Raw genomic sequence first — 20,353 nt, 5'->3', positions numbered from 1 at the left:
CACATTATTTCCAGGATCTATCCCTTCCTCTCTATCCAGTCGATCACTACACTGGCCCGGATACCTACTCTTTTGCCATTAGACTGCCAGATCATTTTACTAAAACACTGTTTAATCAATCAATCGTATTTATTGAGCGCTTACTATGTGCAGAGCACTGTTTAATGCATATCTCTCCATTAAAAAATACCCCAAAACAAACCTCAGCTGGATATCCATTCTTCTCTACATCAAGCAGAAACTCCTTTTTAAGATAAGACAATCGATCCGCTTTCTTCCTCAACTGGAAATCCATTCTTCTCTGCATCAAGCAGAAACTCCTTTTAAGATGACAATCAATCAGCTTTCTCCCTGTTACTTATCCACTCTCTTCTCCTACAACATTCCAGCTCATGCTCTTCATTTTTTTTTTTTTGCGTGTGTATATGGTGTATGCACTTACTACGTGCCAAACACTATTCCGAACTCTGGAGTCGATACAAGTTAATCAGGTTGAATACAGTCCCCGTCCCATATGGGGCTCACAGTCTTAATCCCCATTTTACAGAAGAGGTAACTGAGGCATGGAGAAGTGAAGCGACTTGCCCAAGATCACGCAGCAGACAAGTGGCAGAGCCAGTACTAGAACCCATGTCCTCCTGACTCGCAGGCTCGTGCTCTATCCACTAGGAAATGCTGCTTCTCTTTTCATTCCTTTCAAGCTAATCCATCTAGCTTAACGTCTCATCTCTCGGACCACTGACCTTTTATTAGCTCCCAATCCCTGCCTTGGATGTTTTTTCCTTTCAAATTGATCAGACCAAAGCTCTCTCTCCATTTCCACAGCCTCTCTGAAATCATACCTTCTGCAGCAGGCCTTTCCCCTTTCTAATCTCCATTTATGTCGACCTTACTGCCTGTTCAAAATTTCTGTGCCACCTAAGCACTTAATATTCACAATTTCCTGAAGCATTTTTCTAGATATATCACAGGCCCTATCACTTAAGCACTAACTCACACACACACACACACAACAATCATCATCATCATCACTGTTAAGCATGTACTATGTTCCCCGGTACTATACTCAGCACTGGGGTAGATACAAGATCGGCAGGTTGAACACAGACCCTCTCCCTAATGAGCCTGAATCCCCATTTTACAGAAGAGGAAACTGAGGCACAGAGAAGTAAAGTGACGCTCACGGTCATACAGCAGACATGTGGCAAAGTCAGGATTAGAACCCAGATCCCTCTGACTCTCAGGCCTGGGATCTATCCAAGAGACCACACATATATCATCTTTTTACTGTTGGGTAGGGACCGTCTCTACATGTTGCCAACTTGTACTTCCTAAGCGCTTAGTACAGTGCTCTGCACACAGTAAGCACTCAATAAATACAATGGATTGATTTTCCTTCTTCATTCTACCCATATATTAATTAAGCAATGTTTCCTAGTGGATAGAGCAAAGGTAGGGGAGTCAGAAGGACCTGGGTTCAAATTCCAGTTCCTCCACTTCTCTTCTGTGTGACCTTGGGCAAGTCACTTCACTTCTCTGTGCCTCAGTTACCTCAACTGTAAAATGGGATTAAGACTGTGGGCCCCATATGGGACAGGGACAGTGTCCAACCAGGTTTGTCTGTATCCAGTGCTTAGTGCCAGGCACCTAGTAAGAGCTTAAAAATATACCACAATTATTATTATTACACTCTGTCTCCCTTACTAGACTCTAAACTCTTTGAGGCCAGGGATGATGTACACAGTTCTATTGTACTTTTTCCAAGCTTTTGGGATGTACTGTTTTTGCCAGGGTGCTCAATAATCTGGACTGATTGAATGATAATCCCTGGCCCTGTCCTACATGAAGCTTATAAACTATTTTATCCCCATTTTTCAGTTAAGGGAACTGGGGGCCCTAGAGGGTTAAATAACTTTCTCAAGATCTCCAAGGGAAGCTGAATTTTGCTTACTGCTCTTGTGACTCAAACTCTATTGTTATAGAAATAACTATGAGTGTTAATGAAGATGATTCAGTAAACGCGTTTTCAGAATGCACCTGTTCCCTAATTTAAAACTGGACAGCCTCCCTCTTCTTCATGTCTTCATCTTTCCAGATTAGAAGTGAAGATTCCCATGTCCTCCCATCTCCTGGTTTCTCTCTCACCACCATCTTTTCCATAGAATTTGGCACTGAAATGCTATTTAATGAACTGGAGAAGATGCTCGGTCTTCATTGCTGCTCAGAATCAGATCATCTTAACAAAGAAACTCTCAGGTCAAGCAGAATGTTTGAGAGGTAATGCCCTTCAAAGGTAACAGGACCATATTGTCCAGTTAGAGATAAAATGGCATTACCAATGTTAATTTCATTTCCACAGTTTCGTGGACATTTACAAATAAAGTTTCTGGTGAATACATTTCATGCCTAGACAAGCACGCAAGAAAATATAAGGTCATTTTCGTGAATCACTGTAACTTAAATAAAGAAATGAGCTGAGACCTAAAGTCAGTGGAAAATCTCAGTTGGTGATCAGTGATTTATCACAGGTGGAAGATTTGCAGAGTCGAAGCACTTTGGTAGCAGAAAATATTCTGTTGATGAATATCAAGAAGGTTATCAGAGAAAGCACAAACTCCTGCATATTTCCATAACCCAAGTTCCATCTCTGGCTTTTTGCAGAAACTTGTCTGCTTAAAACATTAATACTAATGTTAATAATAATAATGATAATAATTGTGGCATTTGTTAATGGCTTACTACGTGCCAAGGACTTCACACAATCCTTGGCACATAGTAAGCCTTTGACAAATGTCACTTTTATTATTATTATTGTTATTATTATTATCTGGCTTGTAAGCTCACTGTGGGCAAGGGATTCTAGCATCATATTCTCCCAAGCCCTTGGTACCATTTTTTCCCAAGTGCTCCATTCACAGTAAGTACTCAATAAATACTATCGATGCTGATGATGGTTATTATTATTATTGAACACAAACTCCTTTCATGTGAATTCTAAAGGAGAGTAAAATTTAGATAAAGGAAAATAGAGAGAGATGTGGCTGGGAGGGAGGGAGATAGAGAAAAATGTAGTAGGAGAATGAGGGGGAAGAAGAGATGGAGAAGGAGAAAATTTACAGGGCTTCTCGTTTTTTATTTTGAGCCTGGGAACAAATTTGGGAAGGAGCATTAAGAGGGTGAGGCTTGTGGGGGGTAGTGATTTAAAGACAGTAAAATGGGAATAAAAATAAGGGGAGAGGAGAGGGAAATAAAGAGGCATGGGAAATGAAGCAGATAAGAGAAATAAATAGTGGGGCGGAAAGACAAAAAGGGAGAAGGAAGGGAAGCAGAGCAGCAAGGCCTAGTGGAAAGAACAAGGCCCTAGGGGTCAGAGGACCTGGGTTCTAATCCTGGCTCCGTCACTTGTCTGTTTTGTGACCTTGGGCAAGTCACTTCATTTCTCTGTGCCTCAGTTCCCTCACCTGCAAAATGAGGATTCGATATCTGTGCTCCCTTCCACTTAGACTGTGAGATCCTTTGAGACTTGATCACTTGGTACAGTACTTGAAACATATATATAGAGAGAGTGCTTACTATGTGCAGAACACTGTACTAAGCGTTTGAGAGAGTACAGTATAAGAGAATTATCAGCCGTATTCCCTGCCTAAACAAGGTTATATTATCATTATTATTATCGTTATTATTGAGGGGAAGCAGGGTGAGAGAAGGAGAGAAAGTTAAGAGGGTACTTAAGATTATGCCTCACTTCTATTGTACAGATTCATTTGGAAGGTTCTTGGTCTGAAGTTATCTTGGGGATGGGGGATAATTCATTCATTCAATCATATTTATTGAGCACTTACTTTGTGTAGAGCACTGTACTAAGCACTTGGGAAGTACAAGTCTGCAACATATAGAGACGGTCTCTACCCAACAACGGGTTCACAGGCTAATCTTTTGCTCTGTGACAAGGCCCTGTGGGGAAACTCTTCCTCTCCCCACTGTCCATGTAGTTCACAGGTTCAAGAAGGTTTATCATGGCCTGGTGGAAAGAGCCTGGGCTTGGGAGTCAGAGGTTGTGGGTTCTAATCCTGGCTCCACCACTTATCAGCTATATGACTTTGGGCAAATCACTTAACTCTCTGTGCCTTAGTTACCTAACCAGTAAAATGGGGAATAAGACTGTGAGCCCCATGTGGGACAATCTGATTACCTTGCATCTACCCCAGTGCTTAGAACAGTGCTTGGCACATAGTAAGCACTTAACAAATACCATCATCATCAAAGTCTAAGTAGGATGGAGGATTAGTATTTTATTCCTATTTTTAAAATGAGGAACTGAGGCACTGAGCAGTAAGTGACTTATGCAAGGTCACAGGGCCTCACTCTGGGGCTGCAATGCCAACTGTGCCCTGGGGTTGAGTCTCCTACCTGTATTTAGTCCATTTTCTGTTCCATTCAGTGTATACTCTATTTATTGTATTGTACCCTCCCATGAGCTTAATGCAGTGCTCTGCTCACAGTAGTAAGCGTGCAAGGCATGTGACTGATTGATTGATTGACAGGGATCTGTTCTCACCTGCTGCCCTTCAAGGAACACATTGGAGTAGATGGAGAGAGATTTTCCTATTGGTGAAGGGGACAGGTGCCCCCATGAGTCCCAGGGTAGGGGGCAAGAGTATCCAGTGAGGAGGATGAGAAGTACTCAGTCTCAGGAGTAAGCAGTGAGGAGGAGAGTGCTTTGCACATAATAAGCATTTAATAAATGCCATTATTATTATTTATTATCTTGGATCCACCTTCGGAGTAGGATGGGAGCACTTTGGCTGCCTGTCCTTCCTCCAAGTCAATGGGGGATGGTATCAGTCCACTGGAGCCATCACTTCCAATTATTAGTAATTATTGAGCATTTACTATGTGCAGAGCACTGCACTAAGGTTCTGGGGGCATAAGATACAACAGTAAATGGACACATTCCCAACCCACAACGAGCTTACCATCTGGGAGGAGAAAGGGGGTGAAAAGAGTAGGGAGAAAGCAGGAGAGAGAGAGAAATAATTTGGCTATTGGCTTGTCGGATTTCTCCTTACATCTTTGCATTAAGGCAACAATCAAATTGTGACCAGTGATGCTGCAAGAGGTAGGGACGGACAGCCTAATAAAAAAAATCAATTGTATTTATTGAGGGGTTATTGTGTGCAGAGAACTGTGCTAAGCTCCTGGGAGAGTACAACATAGAGATAGTAGACATGTATCCTGCTCCCATTGAGCTTACAGTCTAAAGGGGGAAACAGATATTGATACACACAAACTATGGATATGTACATAAGTGCCACAGAGCTGAGGGAGGGGTGATTAAAGGATGCAAATCCAAGTGCAAAGGTGATGCAGAGGGAGAAAGAGAAGAGGAAATGATGGCTTAATTGGGAAGAACTCTTCATGAAGATGTGCGTTTAATAATGGCTTTGAAGGTGGGTAGAGTGATCATCTGTCAGTTATGAATAAGGAAAGCGTTCCAGACTAGAGGAAGGATGTGGGCAAGAGGTTGATAGTAAGATAGGCAAGATCAAGATGCAATTGCTTGGCATTGGAGGAGCAAAGTGTGCGGGCTGGGTTTTGCTCTTAGTACAGTGCTCTGCACACAGTAAGTGTTCAATAAATAAGATTGAATGAATGAATGAATAGTAGGAGAATAGTGAGGTGACGTATGAAGGAACAAGGTGATTTAGTGCTTTGAAGTCAATAGTGAGGTGTTTCTATTTGATGAGAAGATGGATGGGCAACCGCTAGAGTTTTCTGAGTAGTGGGAAAACATGAACTGAATGTTCTTGTAGAAAAATGATCAGGCAGCAGAGTGAAGTATGGATTGAAGTGGGGAGAGACAGGAGGCAGGGAGGTCAGCTATGAGGCTGATGCAATAATCAAAGCAGGGTAGGATAATTGCTTGGTTTAGCATGGTAGCAGTTTGGATGGAGAGGAAAGGGCAGATTTTAGTGATTTTGTGAAGGTTGAACTTGACAGGATTTAGGGACAGATTGAATATTTGGGTTGAATGAGAGAGAGTCCAAAGAGTGTGAACACACAAAGGGCTCATTTGGAGAAAGTTGATTTTTTTGAAAGTGTAGTAGTAGGAGCGGTCTGAAAACTAGGGCTAGATGATAATAGTAGAATTTCTGTTTCAGGACGTTTCTGTGACCAGTACTGTCATATAAGCATTAATTATAAAACAGGTTATGTTCTAATCAGAGTGCCATGTGCTTAAATTTGAAAAGAACAAGGGCTTTTCTAATGGTATTTGTGAAACATTTATTATATGCTAAGCACTACTCTCCCCTCTCAGGATCGCACTTGGAGAGTTTCCAGTATTCTACCACTCTCGGCTAGGAGAGGGAGAGTCAAGCAGAGGCCTACCCATTCCATTCCTAACTTGGGAAATGGCTAGCAAGTGGAAGGCAATTTGCTACAAGTCAAAACTCCCTTGCACTGGGCAGCAGCAGCCTGGGAGGAAGTTAAGGGTGGAGACTCAAGTTTACTGCATGGAAGAAAGCAATGGTAAACCACTTCTGGATTTTTACCAACAAATCTCTTTGGATCCGCTACCAGAATGATCACAGATGGAGAGCGGGACATTCTGGGAGAGATGTGTCCACGGTGTCTCTATGAGTCTGAGATGACTCGAAAACATAACACAAGACAAGCACTACTCTAAACCCTGGGGCAGATCTAAATTAATCCTCAGACACAGTTCCTGTCCCACATGTGGCTCATAATAAAAATAATAGTAACGGCATCTGTTAAGTGTTTACTATGTACAAAGCACTGTTCTAAGCACTGGGAAAGTTACAAGGTGATCAGGTTGTCCCACTTGGGGCTCACAGTTTCAATCCCCAATTTACAGATGAGGGAAGTGAGGCCCAGAGAAGTTAAGTGACTTGCCCAGAGTCACACAGCTGACAAGTGGCAGAGCTGGAATTTGAACCCATGACCTCTGCCTCCCAAGCCTGTGCTCTTTCCACTGAGCCATGCTGCTTCTCTAGTCTAAGTAGGATGGAGGAAAAGTAATTTATCCCTATTTTAAATACGAGGAACTGAGGCTCTGAGAAGTTAAGTTACTTGTCCAAGGTCACAGTACTGGGATTGGAAGTCTGGTCTTTTGACACCCTGGCCTGGGCTCTTTCCATGAAGATACACTTCGTTTTGGCTTCTCGGCTCATGGGAGGGACACAGTATTACAGAGTTTTAAAGGGGAGAGGGTCTGAGAAAACCCATTACAATATACAAACAAGAGCCCTCTAGAAGTGTTTTTAGTAATGGTATTTTTAAGTGCTTACTAAGTGCCGGCCACTGTACTGACCTCTGGGAGAGATACAAGCTTATCAGGTTGGACACAGTCCATACCCCATGTGGGATTCCCAGTATTAACCTCCATTTCACAGATGAGGTAACTGAGGCACAGAAAAAGTAAGTGACCCGCCCAAGTCACACAGCAGACAAGTGGACGAGAACCCCGCCATACCCCTCCCCAACCCCCTGGCCTCCTTCCCCATTCCCCCTCCCTCCCCATCCCGCCGCCTTACCTCCTTCCCCTCCCACAGCACCTGTATATATGTATATATGTTTGTACATATTTATTACTCTATTTATTTATTTATTTTATTTGTACATATTTATTCTATTTTTTTTATTTTGTTCATATGTTTTGTTTCGTTCTCTGTCTCCCCCTTCTAGACTGTGAGCCCACTGTTGGGTAGGGACCGTCTCTAGATGTTGCCAACTTGTACTTCCCAAGCGCTTAGTACAGTGCTCTGCACACAGTAAGCACTCAATAAATATGAATGAATGAATACTTTTGCATAACATCGTGGGGCCCAACCCAGCTGTTCTGGATCTCCAGCTATCATAAAGGTTGGCAGTCTGGGAAACAGAAGATTTGGTGAAAGATTGCAGATTTGGCATCCATTGGCAAGCACACCTTATCTACAGTCCTTTGGTTGCTTAACAAATAGGGTGCTTTTTCTAAATGATCACAGGGGTGCCTATGTCATTCTGTCTATCCTCAACCTGCCTAATATTTTAATATTTTACTTCTCCTAGACACCAGACCTCCCTTTCAGGGTTGCGCCTGGAGACTTTCCAGTCCTCTAACAGTCTCGACTATGAGAGGGCGAGTGAAGCGAGACCTGTCCATTCCATTCCATTCCTAGCTTGGGCAGTGGCTAGCAAGTGGAAGGCAATCTGCTACAAGTCAAAACTCACCCGTGTTGGGCAGCAGCGGCCTAAGAGCGAGTCGAGGGTGGAGGCTCAAGCTTACTGTGCGGAAGGAGGCGGCGATAAACCACTTCCATATTTGTACCAAGAAAACTCTATGGATTCATTACCAGAACGATCGCAGATGGAGAGCCGGGCGTTCTGGGAGAGATGTGTCCGGGGTGTCGCTATGGGTCGGAGACAACTCAAAAGCAAAGGACGAGACGAGATGCCAGACGCACTTTGAACATTCGTACCCCTGCACCCTAGTATTGTCTGGGGGTCACTCAGCCTCTGCAACCCTACGCAGTTACTCCTGTGACCCTGGAGTATGCATTTTTATTCCCCAGAGAGGCTAAATTGAGGCATTTGTTCTCATCAGACCTTTTCCCTACAATTCCCACGACACTCTGAAGTCTTCCTAAGTGGCTGAACCTACAAATCGTTTGAGGGTTAATTATTATTCCAACTCGAGTGACTAGAAGCCCTTTTTCTTTTCAACAAGATCTGAGTAACCATATCTTCAGTCCTTTTGTTTGGCAAAATAATAAAGAACAAATCAAAAGAGGCGACCGCCATCTATTTTAAAAATACACAACAAAGAATTTAACTCATTTTTATAGCTTGCTGAAATGGCAGTGACCAAAATAAATATCACTGATCCCCATGATATATTTAGAGCTACATTTATCGGGTGAAATGCAGAAACCATAACTTTAGGTGTGGGACTTTTGGCTACTGCAGACAGCACTTTTCCATAAAATATCTTTTAGTGCGGTAGTGTTGAAATCATTTTCTTTCATTTTTAAAGGAAAATAAAACAGTATTTTCTGCCTTGAAAATATTTCTTCAGAGAGTGAGATTCTTCCTATGTGAGTGGAAGTGTCTAAAATGACTGATGCGTGACTAATCATGACAACAACTGTGGTGTTTGTTGAGCGCTTACAAGTTGCCAAGTACTGGGGTAAATACAGTCAGATTAATCGATCAACCACATTCATTGAGGACTCACCGTGTGCAATGCTAAGTGCTCTGGAGAGTACAATTTAATAGAGTTGGGTAGACCTGTGTCCTGCCCACAAGGGGCTTACAGTCTAAAGAGGGAGACAGACATTAAAATGAAATATAGATAGGTAAATAAGTGCTAAGGGGCTGAGGGTGGGGTGAATATCAGACACAGTTCGGTAAATATCACACACACTTCCTGCCTTAAATGGGCCTCACAGTGTTAATGTGAGATGGAGAGGCGACCTTTAATCCCTGTTTTACAGATGAGGAAACTGAGGCACAGAGAAACTCAATGACATGCCCAAGGTTCCCCAGCAGATAATGTGGGGAGGTGAGACTAGAACCTCAATCTTGAGACACTCAGCCCAGGCTCTATCCACTGGGCCATGCTGTTCCCTTTCATACTGTTAATATGTAAGGATAGTTCTATTTTCAAATCTGCCTATGGGCTTCCCGAGTCTTTGCTATGCCTTTGTTGCAGGAGAGAGACGGCCTCTCATAATTCCTGCCAACTGGCCTGGTTTGTCTGATGTAGTGGTCCACCATTAGGTCACACTGCTTGAAACTGGGTTTCTCAGTGTCCTTAAAATATTCCTTGTGTGATCCCAGCTGTGTGTGGCTTCTTTCAGTTCATAATGATAATAATAATAATGATAATAATAATAATGCTATTTGTTAAGCACTTACTACGTGCCAGCACTGTATTAAGCCTGGGGTGGTTACAGCAATTTGTGTTGGACACAGTCCCTGTCCCATGTGGGGCTCATGGTCTCAATCCCCATTTTGCAGATGAGGTAACTGAGGCATTTAGAAGTGAAGTGGCTTGCCCAAGGTCACACAGCCGACAAGTGGCTGAGCCAGGATTAGAACCCATGACCTTCCAACTACGAGGCCCGTGCTGTAACCATGCCTGTTTATATGTATATATGTTTGTACATATTTGTTACTCTATTTATTTATTTATTTTACTTGAGCATATCTATTCTATTTATTTTATTTTGTTAGCATGTTTGGTTTTGTTTTCTGTCTCCCCCTTTTAGACTGTGAGCCCACTGTTGGGTAGGGACTGTCTCTATATGTTGCCAACTTGTACTTCCCAAGCGCTTAGTACAGTGCTCTGCACACAGTAAGCGCTCAATAAGTACGATTGATGATGATGTTGATGAAGTTCATCCTAGCTGCTTGAGTTTTCTGTTGTCCTGAAATATCTCTCCTAGCAGAGGACTGTTGCTACTGTGGGACTTTTGAAAATATTGAATATTGCTTACATCATTGTTTTAATGATGGAGAGCTCACTGTATTCCATGATCTCATTATTGGCTATCTTTTTCTGCCATTGGCTGTTCAATTTGGGGATGCTAATGATTCTGCTCACTCTGCAAGTGACTCTGGCATTTCCTTCTGCCTTCAGGCCATCACTACTTGGATAATAATAGTGATGGCATTTGTTAAGTGCTTACTATGTTCAAAGCACTGTTCTAAGCGCTGGGGGGCATACAAGGTGATCAGGTTGTCTCACGTGGGGCTCACAGTCTTAATCCCCATTTTACAGATGAGGTAACTGAGGCTCAGAGAAGTTAAGTGACTTGCCCAAGGTCACACAGCAGACATGTGCCGGAGCCGAGTTTTGAACCCATGCCCTCTGACTCCAAAGCCCGTGCTCTTTCCACTGAGCCACGCTGTCCCGCTGACACCTCAAATTTAACGTGTTCCAGAGTGAACGCCTCATCTTCTCACCCAAATCTTTTCTTGATGTTTGCATCACTGTAGACAGCACCACCATTTCCCCTGTTTCCCAAGTTCATAACCCTTTCTAAAAAAAAAGTTCAGCTCATGTCTCTGCCCTCCTCACAAACCTGTAGTGGTTGCCCATCCAGTTTCACATCAGACAGAAACTCCTCAACATCCGATCTCATCTACCTTACCACTGACTCTTTTCCTTGCTTAGAGAAGCAGCGTGGCTCAGTGGAAAGAGCCCGGGGTTGGGAGTCAGAGGTCATGGGTTCAAATCCCGGCTCTGCCAATTGTCAGCTGTGAGACTTGTGGTAAGTCACTTAACTTTTCTGGGTCTCAGGTACCTCATCTGTAAAATGGGGAATAAGACTGTGAGCCCCACGTGGGACAACCTGATCACCTTGTATCCTCCCCAGCACTTAGAACAGTGCTTTGCTCATAGTAAGCGCTTAACAAATACCATTATTATTATTATTATCATTATTACTATTATTTCCTACATCTTTCCTCTGGCCCACATAACCTTCCCCCTTCACATCCAACAGATCATTATTCTCCCCACCCTCAAAGCCTTACTGAAAGCACCCGTCCTCCATGAAGTCTTCCCTGATTTAAACCTTCATTTTTCCCATTCATTTTCCCTTCTGTGTCATCTATGCACTTGGATCTATAATCTTTTCTTGACTGTGACTGTGACTGTGACTTTTCTTGACTTTTAGACTGTGAGCCCACTGTTGGGTAGGGACTGTCTCTATATGTTGCCAAGTTGTACTTCCCAAGCGCTTAGTACAGTGCTTTGCACACAGTAAGTGCTCAATAAATATGATTGATTGATTGATTAATCAATCAAGCAATTGATCAGTTGTGTTTATTGAGCACTTACTGTGCACCAATTGAGCATTCACTACGTACCAAGAGCTGTACTAAGCTAATCTGGTCGGACACAGTCCCCGGACCAGATGAGCCACATTCATTTATTCAATCATATTTACTGAGCGCTTACTGTGTGCAGAGCACTGTACTAAGCGCTTGGGAAGTGCAAGTCATCAACATATAGAGACAGTCCCTACCCAACAACAGGCTCATAGTCTAGAAGGGGGAGACAGACAACAAAACAGAACATGTGGACAGGTGTCAAGTCACCAGAATAAATAAAAATAAAGCTAGATACTGCCACAGGCAGTAATCAGCTGAGGGGTTGCTATTGGATATCGGGAGACAAAGTCAGAAATAGGCTTCAGTTTTTATGGAACTAATATATCATCTCTACTGGTTTCATTTTTCATTTTTATTAATGATGTGTATATATCTATAATTCTATTTATTTTGATGCTACTGATGCCTGTCTACTTGTTTTGTTTTGTTGTCTGTCTCCCCGCTTCTAGACTGTGAGCCCCTTGGGTAGTGATTGTCTCTGTTGCCAAATTGTACTTTCTAAGCACTTAGTACAGGGCTCTGCATACAGTAAACGCTCAGTAAATATGACTGAATGAATGAATCATATTGATCAAGGGCTTATTTTGTGCAAAACACTCTACTAAGCACAGTGTACCATTTTACCTGTTCTCCCCCACAGTTAGATGTGAGTCCCTCATGGCACAGAGATTGTATCCAATCTGATTAACTTGTATCTACCCCAGCACTTAATACAGTGATTTGTGTTCAACAAATGCTACCATTACTATCATTTCTAATATCTCAATGAGAATCTTTTCATGCCAGCAATTCTGAGAGTATAGTTTGTGTAGTAATAATATTTATTAAGCTCTTACTGTATGCAAAGAGCACCGTACTAACTACTGGGAAAGAATACACGTTTTGCAATAAGAAACAGTCCCAGTCCCTCTGGGTCTTGGTATAATAATAATGAAAATAATAATTATGATATCTGTTTAGCACTTACTATGTATCAGGCACTGTTCTAAGTGCTGGGATGGACACAAGCAAATCAGGTTATTTGCACCCAAATACATATCCACATACATTGCTGCCACAATAATCACAATCTTCAAGAACCACCACATGGTTGAGAGGCAGAGAGGCCTAATGGAGAAAGCACAGGCCTGGGAGTTAGATGAGCCCGGTTCTAACCCCGGCTTTGCCACATGTCTGCTCTGTGACCTAGGGAAAATCACTTAATCTCTCTGTGCCTCAGTTACCTTGTCTGTAAAGTGGAGATTAGAATTGTGAGCTCCATGTGGGAAATGGGTTGTGTCCAACATGATTAATTTGTATCTACCCCAGTGCATAGAACAGTGCTTGGTACATAGTAAACACTTATCAACTTGGACTTCCCAAGCGCTTAGTACAGTGCTCTGCACACAGTAAGCCCTCAATAAATACGATTGAATGAATGAATGAACAAATGCCATTAAAAACAAAGCAAAGTAAAACAAAACAAAAACCTCAGGGAAACGCCAGTTGTCCTGAAGTACTGGGGAATCCCATGGCTTTCCACTGTTTGCAAGTTTCTAACCCGAATCCTTCTGGTAACTGGGTTGGACACAAGTCCCTGTCCCATATTGGGCTCACAGTCTTCATCTGTGATTTACAGATGAGGTAACTGAGGCACAGAGTCATTAAGTGACTTGCCCCAGATCACACGGCAGGCAGGTGGTGGTGTCAGGATTGGAACCCAGTACCTTCTGACTCTCAGGCCTGTGTTCTAACCACTGGGCCACATTGCTGCCTATTAATCCTTATTTGACTGATGAAGTAACTGAGGTGCAGGGAAGTTAAGTGACGTGTCCAAGGTAACAGACCAGACCAGTGGGAGAGCCAGGGTTAGAACTCAGGTCCTTTTGACTTCCATGCGCTATCGACTATGTCACCCTGTTTCTCTGTGTTATGAGTAAACCTTCCCTCTTTCAAAGTTCAATATAAATCCACCTTCTGAAGGAAACTCCTCCTAGCTATACCACCTACAGCCTGGTCATGTTATCTGACTCAACCGATCAATCCATCAATGGGATCTAGTGGCGTAGTGTGTGGGACACAATCATGTGAGATGGGAACTGTGTCCAACACAATTTGCTTGTATTCATTCAGTCAGTTGTATTTATTGAGTGCTTACCGTGTGCAGAGCACTGTACTAAGCACTTGGAAAGTACAATTCGGCAACAAATAGAGACAATCCCTTCCCAACAACGGGTATATCCACCACAGCACTTAGTACAGTGCCTGGAACATAGCAAGTGCTTAATAAATACTTATTACAAATAAATATTACCTTTATTACTCTGTGTAGAAGACTGCATTAAGTGATTGAGCATTGTACTAAGCACTCCAGCTGTCCTTGCATTCTTCTCTGTCTTTAAAGTTTTAAGTTAAGTTCATGCTCTTCATTTACACCTTTTAATCTAAATTTCATTGTCATTATTTTGGTGGGCCTTCTTCTTATTCCTCTCATATCATTTATTTCTCAGTAACAGCGCTTATGTAAAGATCTTTTGTAAGTCTCCAAAGTGAAAAGTGCAGTGCTCATTCTAGAGTGACAACCACTTCATACTGTTGACAATGGAGATAATCAAAACATAGAGTTCTCGGGAACTTTAATGTGACCATCATTTTTCCCCTGAGCGTCATACCTAGGAACTGGATGAAATGTTGCAAAACACACACTTCAAATGTCAGTGGCCTATAAATTTAGTTCATGACAGTGACTATGTTTATAAAGCAATTTATAACTCAAAAATTAAAAAACTCCTTTTTTAATTTAGGACCGCCAGTCAGCATCTGTTCCTTCTATTAAAGTAACAACCCTGCCAATATGACAGACACATTACTCAATATCATTTCAAGCAATGACATATGGTAGAACATAAGGACAAGTAAACAAAGAGGGTATTTTGTCAAAATCAGGATGTCATCACTGTTTGAACAAACACTCTCATTGCAAATCCCCCTATAAACTGTGTAACAAAGTTTGATATCAATTTACCAATCAATCGATCGATGGCACTTATTGAGTTCCGTTTGCAGAGCACTTCACTAGGTGCTTTTTAGGGGACAGTAAAACAGACTTTGTAGACATGTTCCCTGCCCACAATGAGCTTTCTGTCTAGAGGGGAAGACAAATATTAATATAAATAAATTGTTTATAATATAGAATTTATAGATATGCACATACGCACTGTGGGGCTAAGGGCAGAGTGAATAGCAAATGCCCAAAGGTCAGGGATCCAAGTGTATTCATTCATTCATTCAATCGTATTTATTGAGTGCTTACTGTGGGCAGAGCATGAATTCATACATGTGCATATATTTATAGAAAGGGACAAACCAGTAAAGACCTCCTCACCTTCAGATGAGTTGCAAAAAAATAGCTGAAAAAGACACTATAAGAAATAGTCAAGAATGAAATCCTGAATGGCCAGTTGTCAGCATAACTACTCAGTGAATATCAAGTTGATTACAGTCCAAACATGAACCAAACCCATTGTTAGTGAGATAAAAAGTTGTGATATGCAGACAGTCCTCTCATTCTCTGCGCTCAAGATCAGCTGAAGTTTTGCAAAAGAAGAGGCATTTGCTTGAGTTTATGGGGCTCTAATTAGGTAAATATTTGTCCTAGCCGAAGAAGGGCTAGGATGTTAGTGGTAGAGTTCAGTTTAGGGTTTTTCCCCTCTTGTTAATGATTGTTTTGTAAATGTTTGGTTTGCATATTAGCTTTGGTGATGTGTCAATGCTACCTCACCACATCCTGCCCTCCCTCTCAAATCCGACAATTACTCGAAGACTTATTTAAGGCCCATCTCCTCCAAGAGGCCTTCCCTGACTAAGCCCTCTTTTCTTCCTCTCCCACTCCCTTCTGCTTCGCCCTGACTTGCTCCCTTTATTCCCCTCTCAGACCCACAGCCCTTATGTACCTATCTGTCATTTGTTTATTTAATGTCTGTTTTCCCCTGTAGGCTGTAGGCTTGTGTGGGCTGGGAACCTGTCCTTTTATTGTTATATTGTATTCTCCCAAGTGCTTAGTACATTAAGTGCTCAATAAATGCGATGGAATGCTAATCACTATCTTCATGAGGGTGTGGCCTGGAAAGATTTTTAGCTAATTCATTGACCTAAAGAGTTACAGAGTTGCAGAAGCTATTTGCCATGCCTGGCTCTTTCTGAACTGATTGAGGACTATACCATTGATTGACTGACTTCAATTAGTCCAAGGCTAATGCTCAAGATCAGCTGAAGTTTTGCAAAAGAAGAGGCATTTGCTTGAGTTTATGGGGCTCTAATTAGGTAAATATTTGTCCTAGCAGAAGAAGGGCTAGGATGTTAGTGGTAGAGTTCCGTTTAGTGCTTTGCTCAATGCTCAAACTGCTAGTCCTCTCCTGATTTGCCCAGGACACCCTCCCGGGCATCTGTTGTTACTTGCCAGAAGTAACTTGCCTAGGTAAATTGCCTTAATAACAACAACAATAATAATAATTATAATTACGATGGTATTTGTTAAGCACTTACTTTGTGTCAAGCACTGTTCTAAGTACTGGGGTAGGTACAAGCTAATCAGGTTGGACTCAGTCCCTGTCCCACATGGAGCTCACAGTCCTAATACCCATTTTACAGATGAGGTAACTGAACAGGAGAGAAGGAAAGTAATAATTATGGTATTTGTTCAGCACTTACTACTTGCCAGGCACTGTAATAATAATAATAATGGCATTTATTAAGCACTTACTATGTGCAAAGCACTGTTCTAAGCGCTGGGGAGGTTACAAGGTGATCAGGTTGTCCTACGTGAGGCTCACAGTTTTAATCCCCATTTTACAGATGAGGTAACTTAGGCTCAGAGAAGTTAAGTGACTTGCCCAAGGTCACACAGCAGACATGTGGTGGAGTCGGGATTCGAACCCATGATCTCTGACTCCAAAGCCCATGCTCTTTCCACTGAGCCATGCTGCTTCTCTGTACTGTACTAAGTGCTTGGGTGAATACAAGCAAATTGAGTGGACACAGTCCCTGTCCCACAGAGGGCTCAAAGCCTTAATCCCCATTTTACAGATGAGGTAACTGAGGCACAGAGAAGTCAAGTGACTTACCCAAGGCCACACAGACAAGTAATGGAGCTGGGATTAGAACTCATGACCTTGCTGCTTCAAAATGATCAATTCAGTGTCAGTCTATCAAGCAATCATCTAAATTCAACACTACTGAATAGGGGAGAGGTCATTTTTCCTGTTCAACCTAAAATAGGTTTTTGTTTGTTTGTTTGTTTTTTGCGGGGGGTGGTGCCCAGGAGGAGAAAGAGTGGGGAAAAAAAGGAGCGCTTCCTTCAGTAGTTGGGTAGGGACTGTCTCTATATGTTGCCAACTTGTACTTCCCAAGCGCTTAGTACAATGTTCTGCACACAGGAAGCGCTCAATAAATACGATTGATTGATTGATTGAAAATACTTTTCTCCTGAAAATGGGATCAACTCAAACAGTCCTCATTTTACTTTCATATTTAAAATGTTCTGTTACCTTACCTTACTTCCTCTCATTCCTGACTGAGGTCTTCCTCCTCCTCAAATCTCCTGTTATGATAATTGTGGCACTGGCTAAGTTCTGACAATGTCCAGCAATTTACTGTCCTTTTTTTTTTAACGGTATTTGTTAAGCGCTTACTATGCGTCAGGTACTATACTAAGCGCTGGGATAGATACAAGTTAATCAGGGTGGACACAGTCTCTGTCAAGCAAAGGGCTCACAGACTTCATCCCCAATTGGGTCATCGAGGCACAGAGAAGTTAAGTGACTTGCCTAAGGTCACACAGCAGACAAGTGACGGGGTCAAGATTAGAACACAGGTCCTTCTAATTCCCAGGCTCTTACACTGCCTCCTGATCCTTCCTCCCCCATCTTAGACATCTTTGAAGCTACTCCTCTCCCTGCCTGTTCAACTCCTTTAACCGCAAATTACAGTGCACTAAAGCCGCTACTTCTGAGTTTCCAATTTCCTCTTTGTAGCATATTGACTCTTCTAACACCACTCAGTAATCTTGGCAAATTTCAATCACATTAAGTAGGCTGGTAGACACATTTAGTTTATGCGATCAGCTATGGCCACAATGACCATAATCACCAAAAGGTAAAAACTTTCCTCTCTCTTCTCCTGGAATAATGAGAAAGGCTTTCGGATCATATATTGTCCTTCTTACTGGAAAAAAGAAACCACTGACAGTGAACTGTGATTGCTAAACGGGTTTTATCACTCTCCTATTATATTACTTCTACTCCTTCCAGGGTAGTGTTCAAACAGTTCTCTGAGATTCCTTTATAAATTTGCTGATTTCAAAGCCAAACTCAAACTCTCCCTACTTTCCTAGTTTTTCAATTTAATTTATTTTCTTCACCATCATCTGAGGAAAAGGTTAGAAACATGACAGGTTTACTGATGCAGCTATAAAGCAGTTGCATAAATACCTCAAAGTAGTGTTCAAAGCATAAATCCAATAATAAAATACAAACAAATGCATAATATCTCTGAGATGTTCAACGAAGAACAAACAGGACGAAATAGATTTGAGCGCCCCACTCTTTGGCACTGTGACAAAGGGACAGTACAAAGATAAAACTAAATCTTCTCTCCCGGGGAAAAGGCCAAATAATCGTGTAATTCAAAAATCAATATGGAAATTGCTGTAAGTGTAAAAATAGGTTTGTATTCAATGTAATAGAGAAGCAGCGTGGCTCAGTGGAAAGAGCACAGGCTTTAGAGTCAGAGGTCATGGGTTCAAATCCCACCTCTGCCAATTGTCAGATGTGTGACTTTGGGCAAGTCACTTAACTTCTCTGTGCCTCAGTTACCTCATCTGTAAAATGAGGATTAAGACTGTGAGCCCCCCGTGGAACAACCTGATCACCTTGTAGTCAGGTGCTTGCAAAAATAATGATAGTAATAGTAATAATAATGATTTTTAAAATACTACGCGCTAAGCACTGGGAGTAAATAATGCTCTCCCCATCCCCCCTGCCCTACCTCCTTCCCCTCCCCACAGCACTTATATATATTTGTACAGATTTATTACTCTATTTATTTTACTTGTACCTATTTACTATTCTATTTATTTTGTTAATGATGTGCATATAGCTTTAATTCTATTTGTTCTGACGGTTTTGACACCTGTCTACATGTTTTGTTTTGTTGTCTGTCTCCCGCTTCTTGACTGTGAGCCCGTTGTTGGGTACAGATGTCACCGACTTGTACTTCCCAAGCGCTTAGTACAGTGCTCTGCACACAGTAAGTGCCCAATAAATACAACTGAATGAATGAATGAATGCAACTTCCCCATTGCTTAGAACAGTGCTTTGCACATAGTAAGCACTTAATAAATTTCATCGTTATTATTATTATTATTATTATTATTATTATTATCATTATTAATAGTGGGTTGGCTATTTCCATATAATCATACTCCTCGGAAGTTAGACCAAGAACCTCAGTGTGAAATTGGCAAGTTCTAGAGTAATAATGATAATAATTATTGTAGGTGTTAAATGTTGACTATGTGCCAAATACTGTTTTAAGTGCAGCAGTAGATAGGAGAATATCAAATTGCACACAGTCCCTGTCCCATTAGGAGTTCACATTCTAGGTAGGAGGGAGAAGGATTTAATCCCCATTTTACAGATAAGGAAACTGAGGTACAGAGAAGTTCAGTGACTTGTCTGAGGTCACATTGCAGGCCAAGGAGAGAAGCAGCATGGCCTGGTGGATAAAGCATGGGCCTGGAAGACGGAGGACTTGGATTCTAATTCAGGCTCTGCCACTTGCCTGCTGTATGACCTTGGGCTAGCCACTCAACTTCTCCGTGTCTCAATTTTGTCAACTTCAGAATGGGAATTTAATACCTGTTCTCCCTCCTACTTAGAGGGTGAGCCCTTGAGGGACAAGGACTCTATGCGCCCTGATTAATTTTTATCTACCCAGCTCTCAGAACAGTGCTTGACACACAGTAAGTGCTGAACAAATACCATTTAAAAAAAAAAATTGTCGGAGTTGGGATTAGAGCCCAGGTCCTCTGACTCACAGACCTGGGATCTTTCCATTAGGCCACGTTGCTTGAATAGGTGATGATAAATTCTATTAACCTCTAAAATTAATATTTATAATCCCCTTCTTTAATTGTTCCAGGGTGAAACTGCTGTGGCCTGAATTGTGGCCATTTAACCTAGAATCCTATCAACGGTTTTCCCAGGGCTGAGTTTCTGGGCCTTCTAAATTATTTTTTAATTACTGTTGTGTTTGTACTTTCTTTATGTTCTTTGATGGAGAGAATAGAAAATCTCTCTGTTTCTCCTTTGTTTTCCAATATCCCAGCATGAATTTTTCTAGGTTTTAATGGCCAGAATTCTGAGTATGTGCGTGCTTAGTATCCGGACATCTATAACCTTGTGCCTGTGGT

The 20,353-nt window shown here is 41.9% G+C and overlaps 1 non-coding gene across 1 annotated transcript; it reads left to right on the top strand.

Moving 5' to 3' along the window:
* Window positions 1-6,309: 6,309 nt before the first annotated feature.
* Window positions 6,310-6,447, top strand: LOC119932668. Its single transcript, XR_005452410.1, has one exon. It is a non-coding gene; the product is annotated as a small nucleolar RNA SNORA7 (small nucleolar RNA).
* The last annotated feature ends 13,906 nt before the right edge of the window (window positions 6,448-20,353 follow it).

This window comes from Tachyglossus aculeatus, chromosome 9, assembly GCF_015852505.1.
Source record: "Tachyglossus aculeatus isolate mTacAcu1 chromosome 9, mTacAcu1.pri, whole genome shotgun sequence".
Taxonomy (NCBI): Eukaryota; Metazoa; Chordata; class Mammalia; order Monotremata; family Tachyglossidae; genus Tachyglossus; species Tachyglossus aculeatus.
The sequence above is the reverse complement of the archived record's forward strand: the minus strand, read 5'-3'. Positions and strand labels throughout refer to the sequence as shown.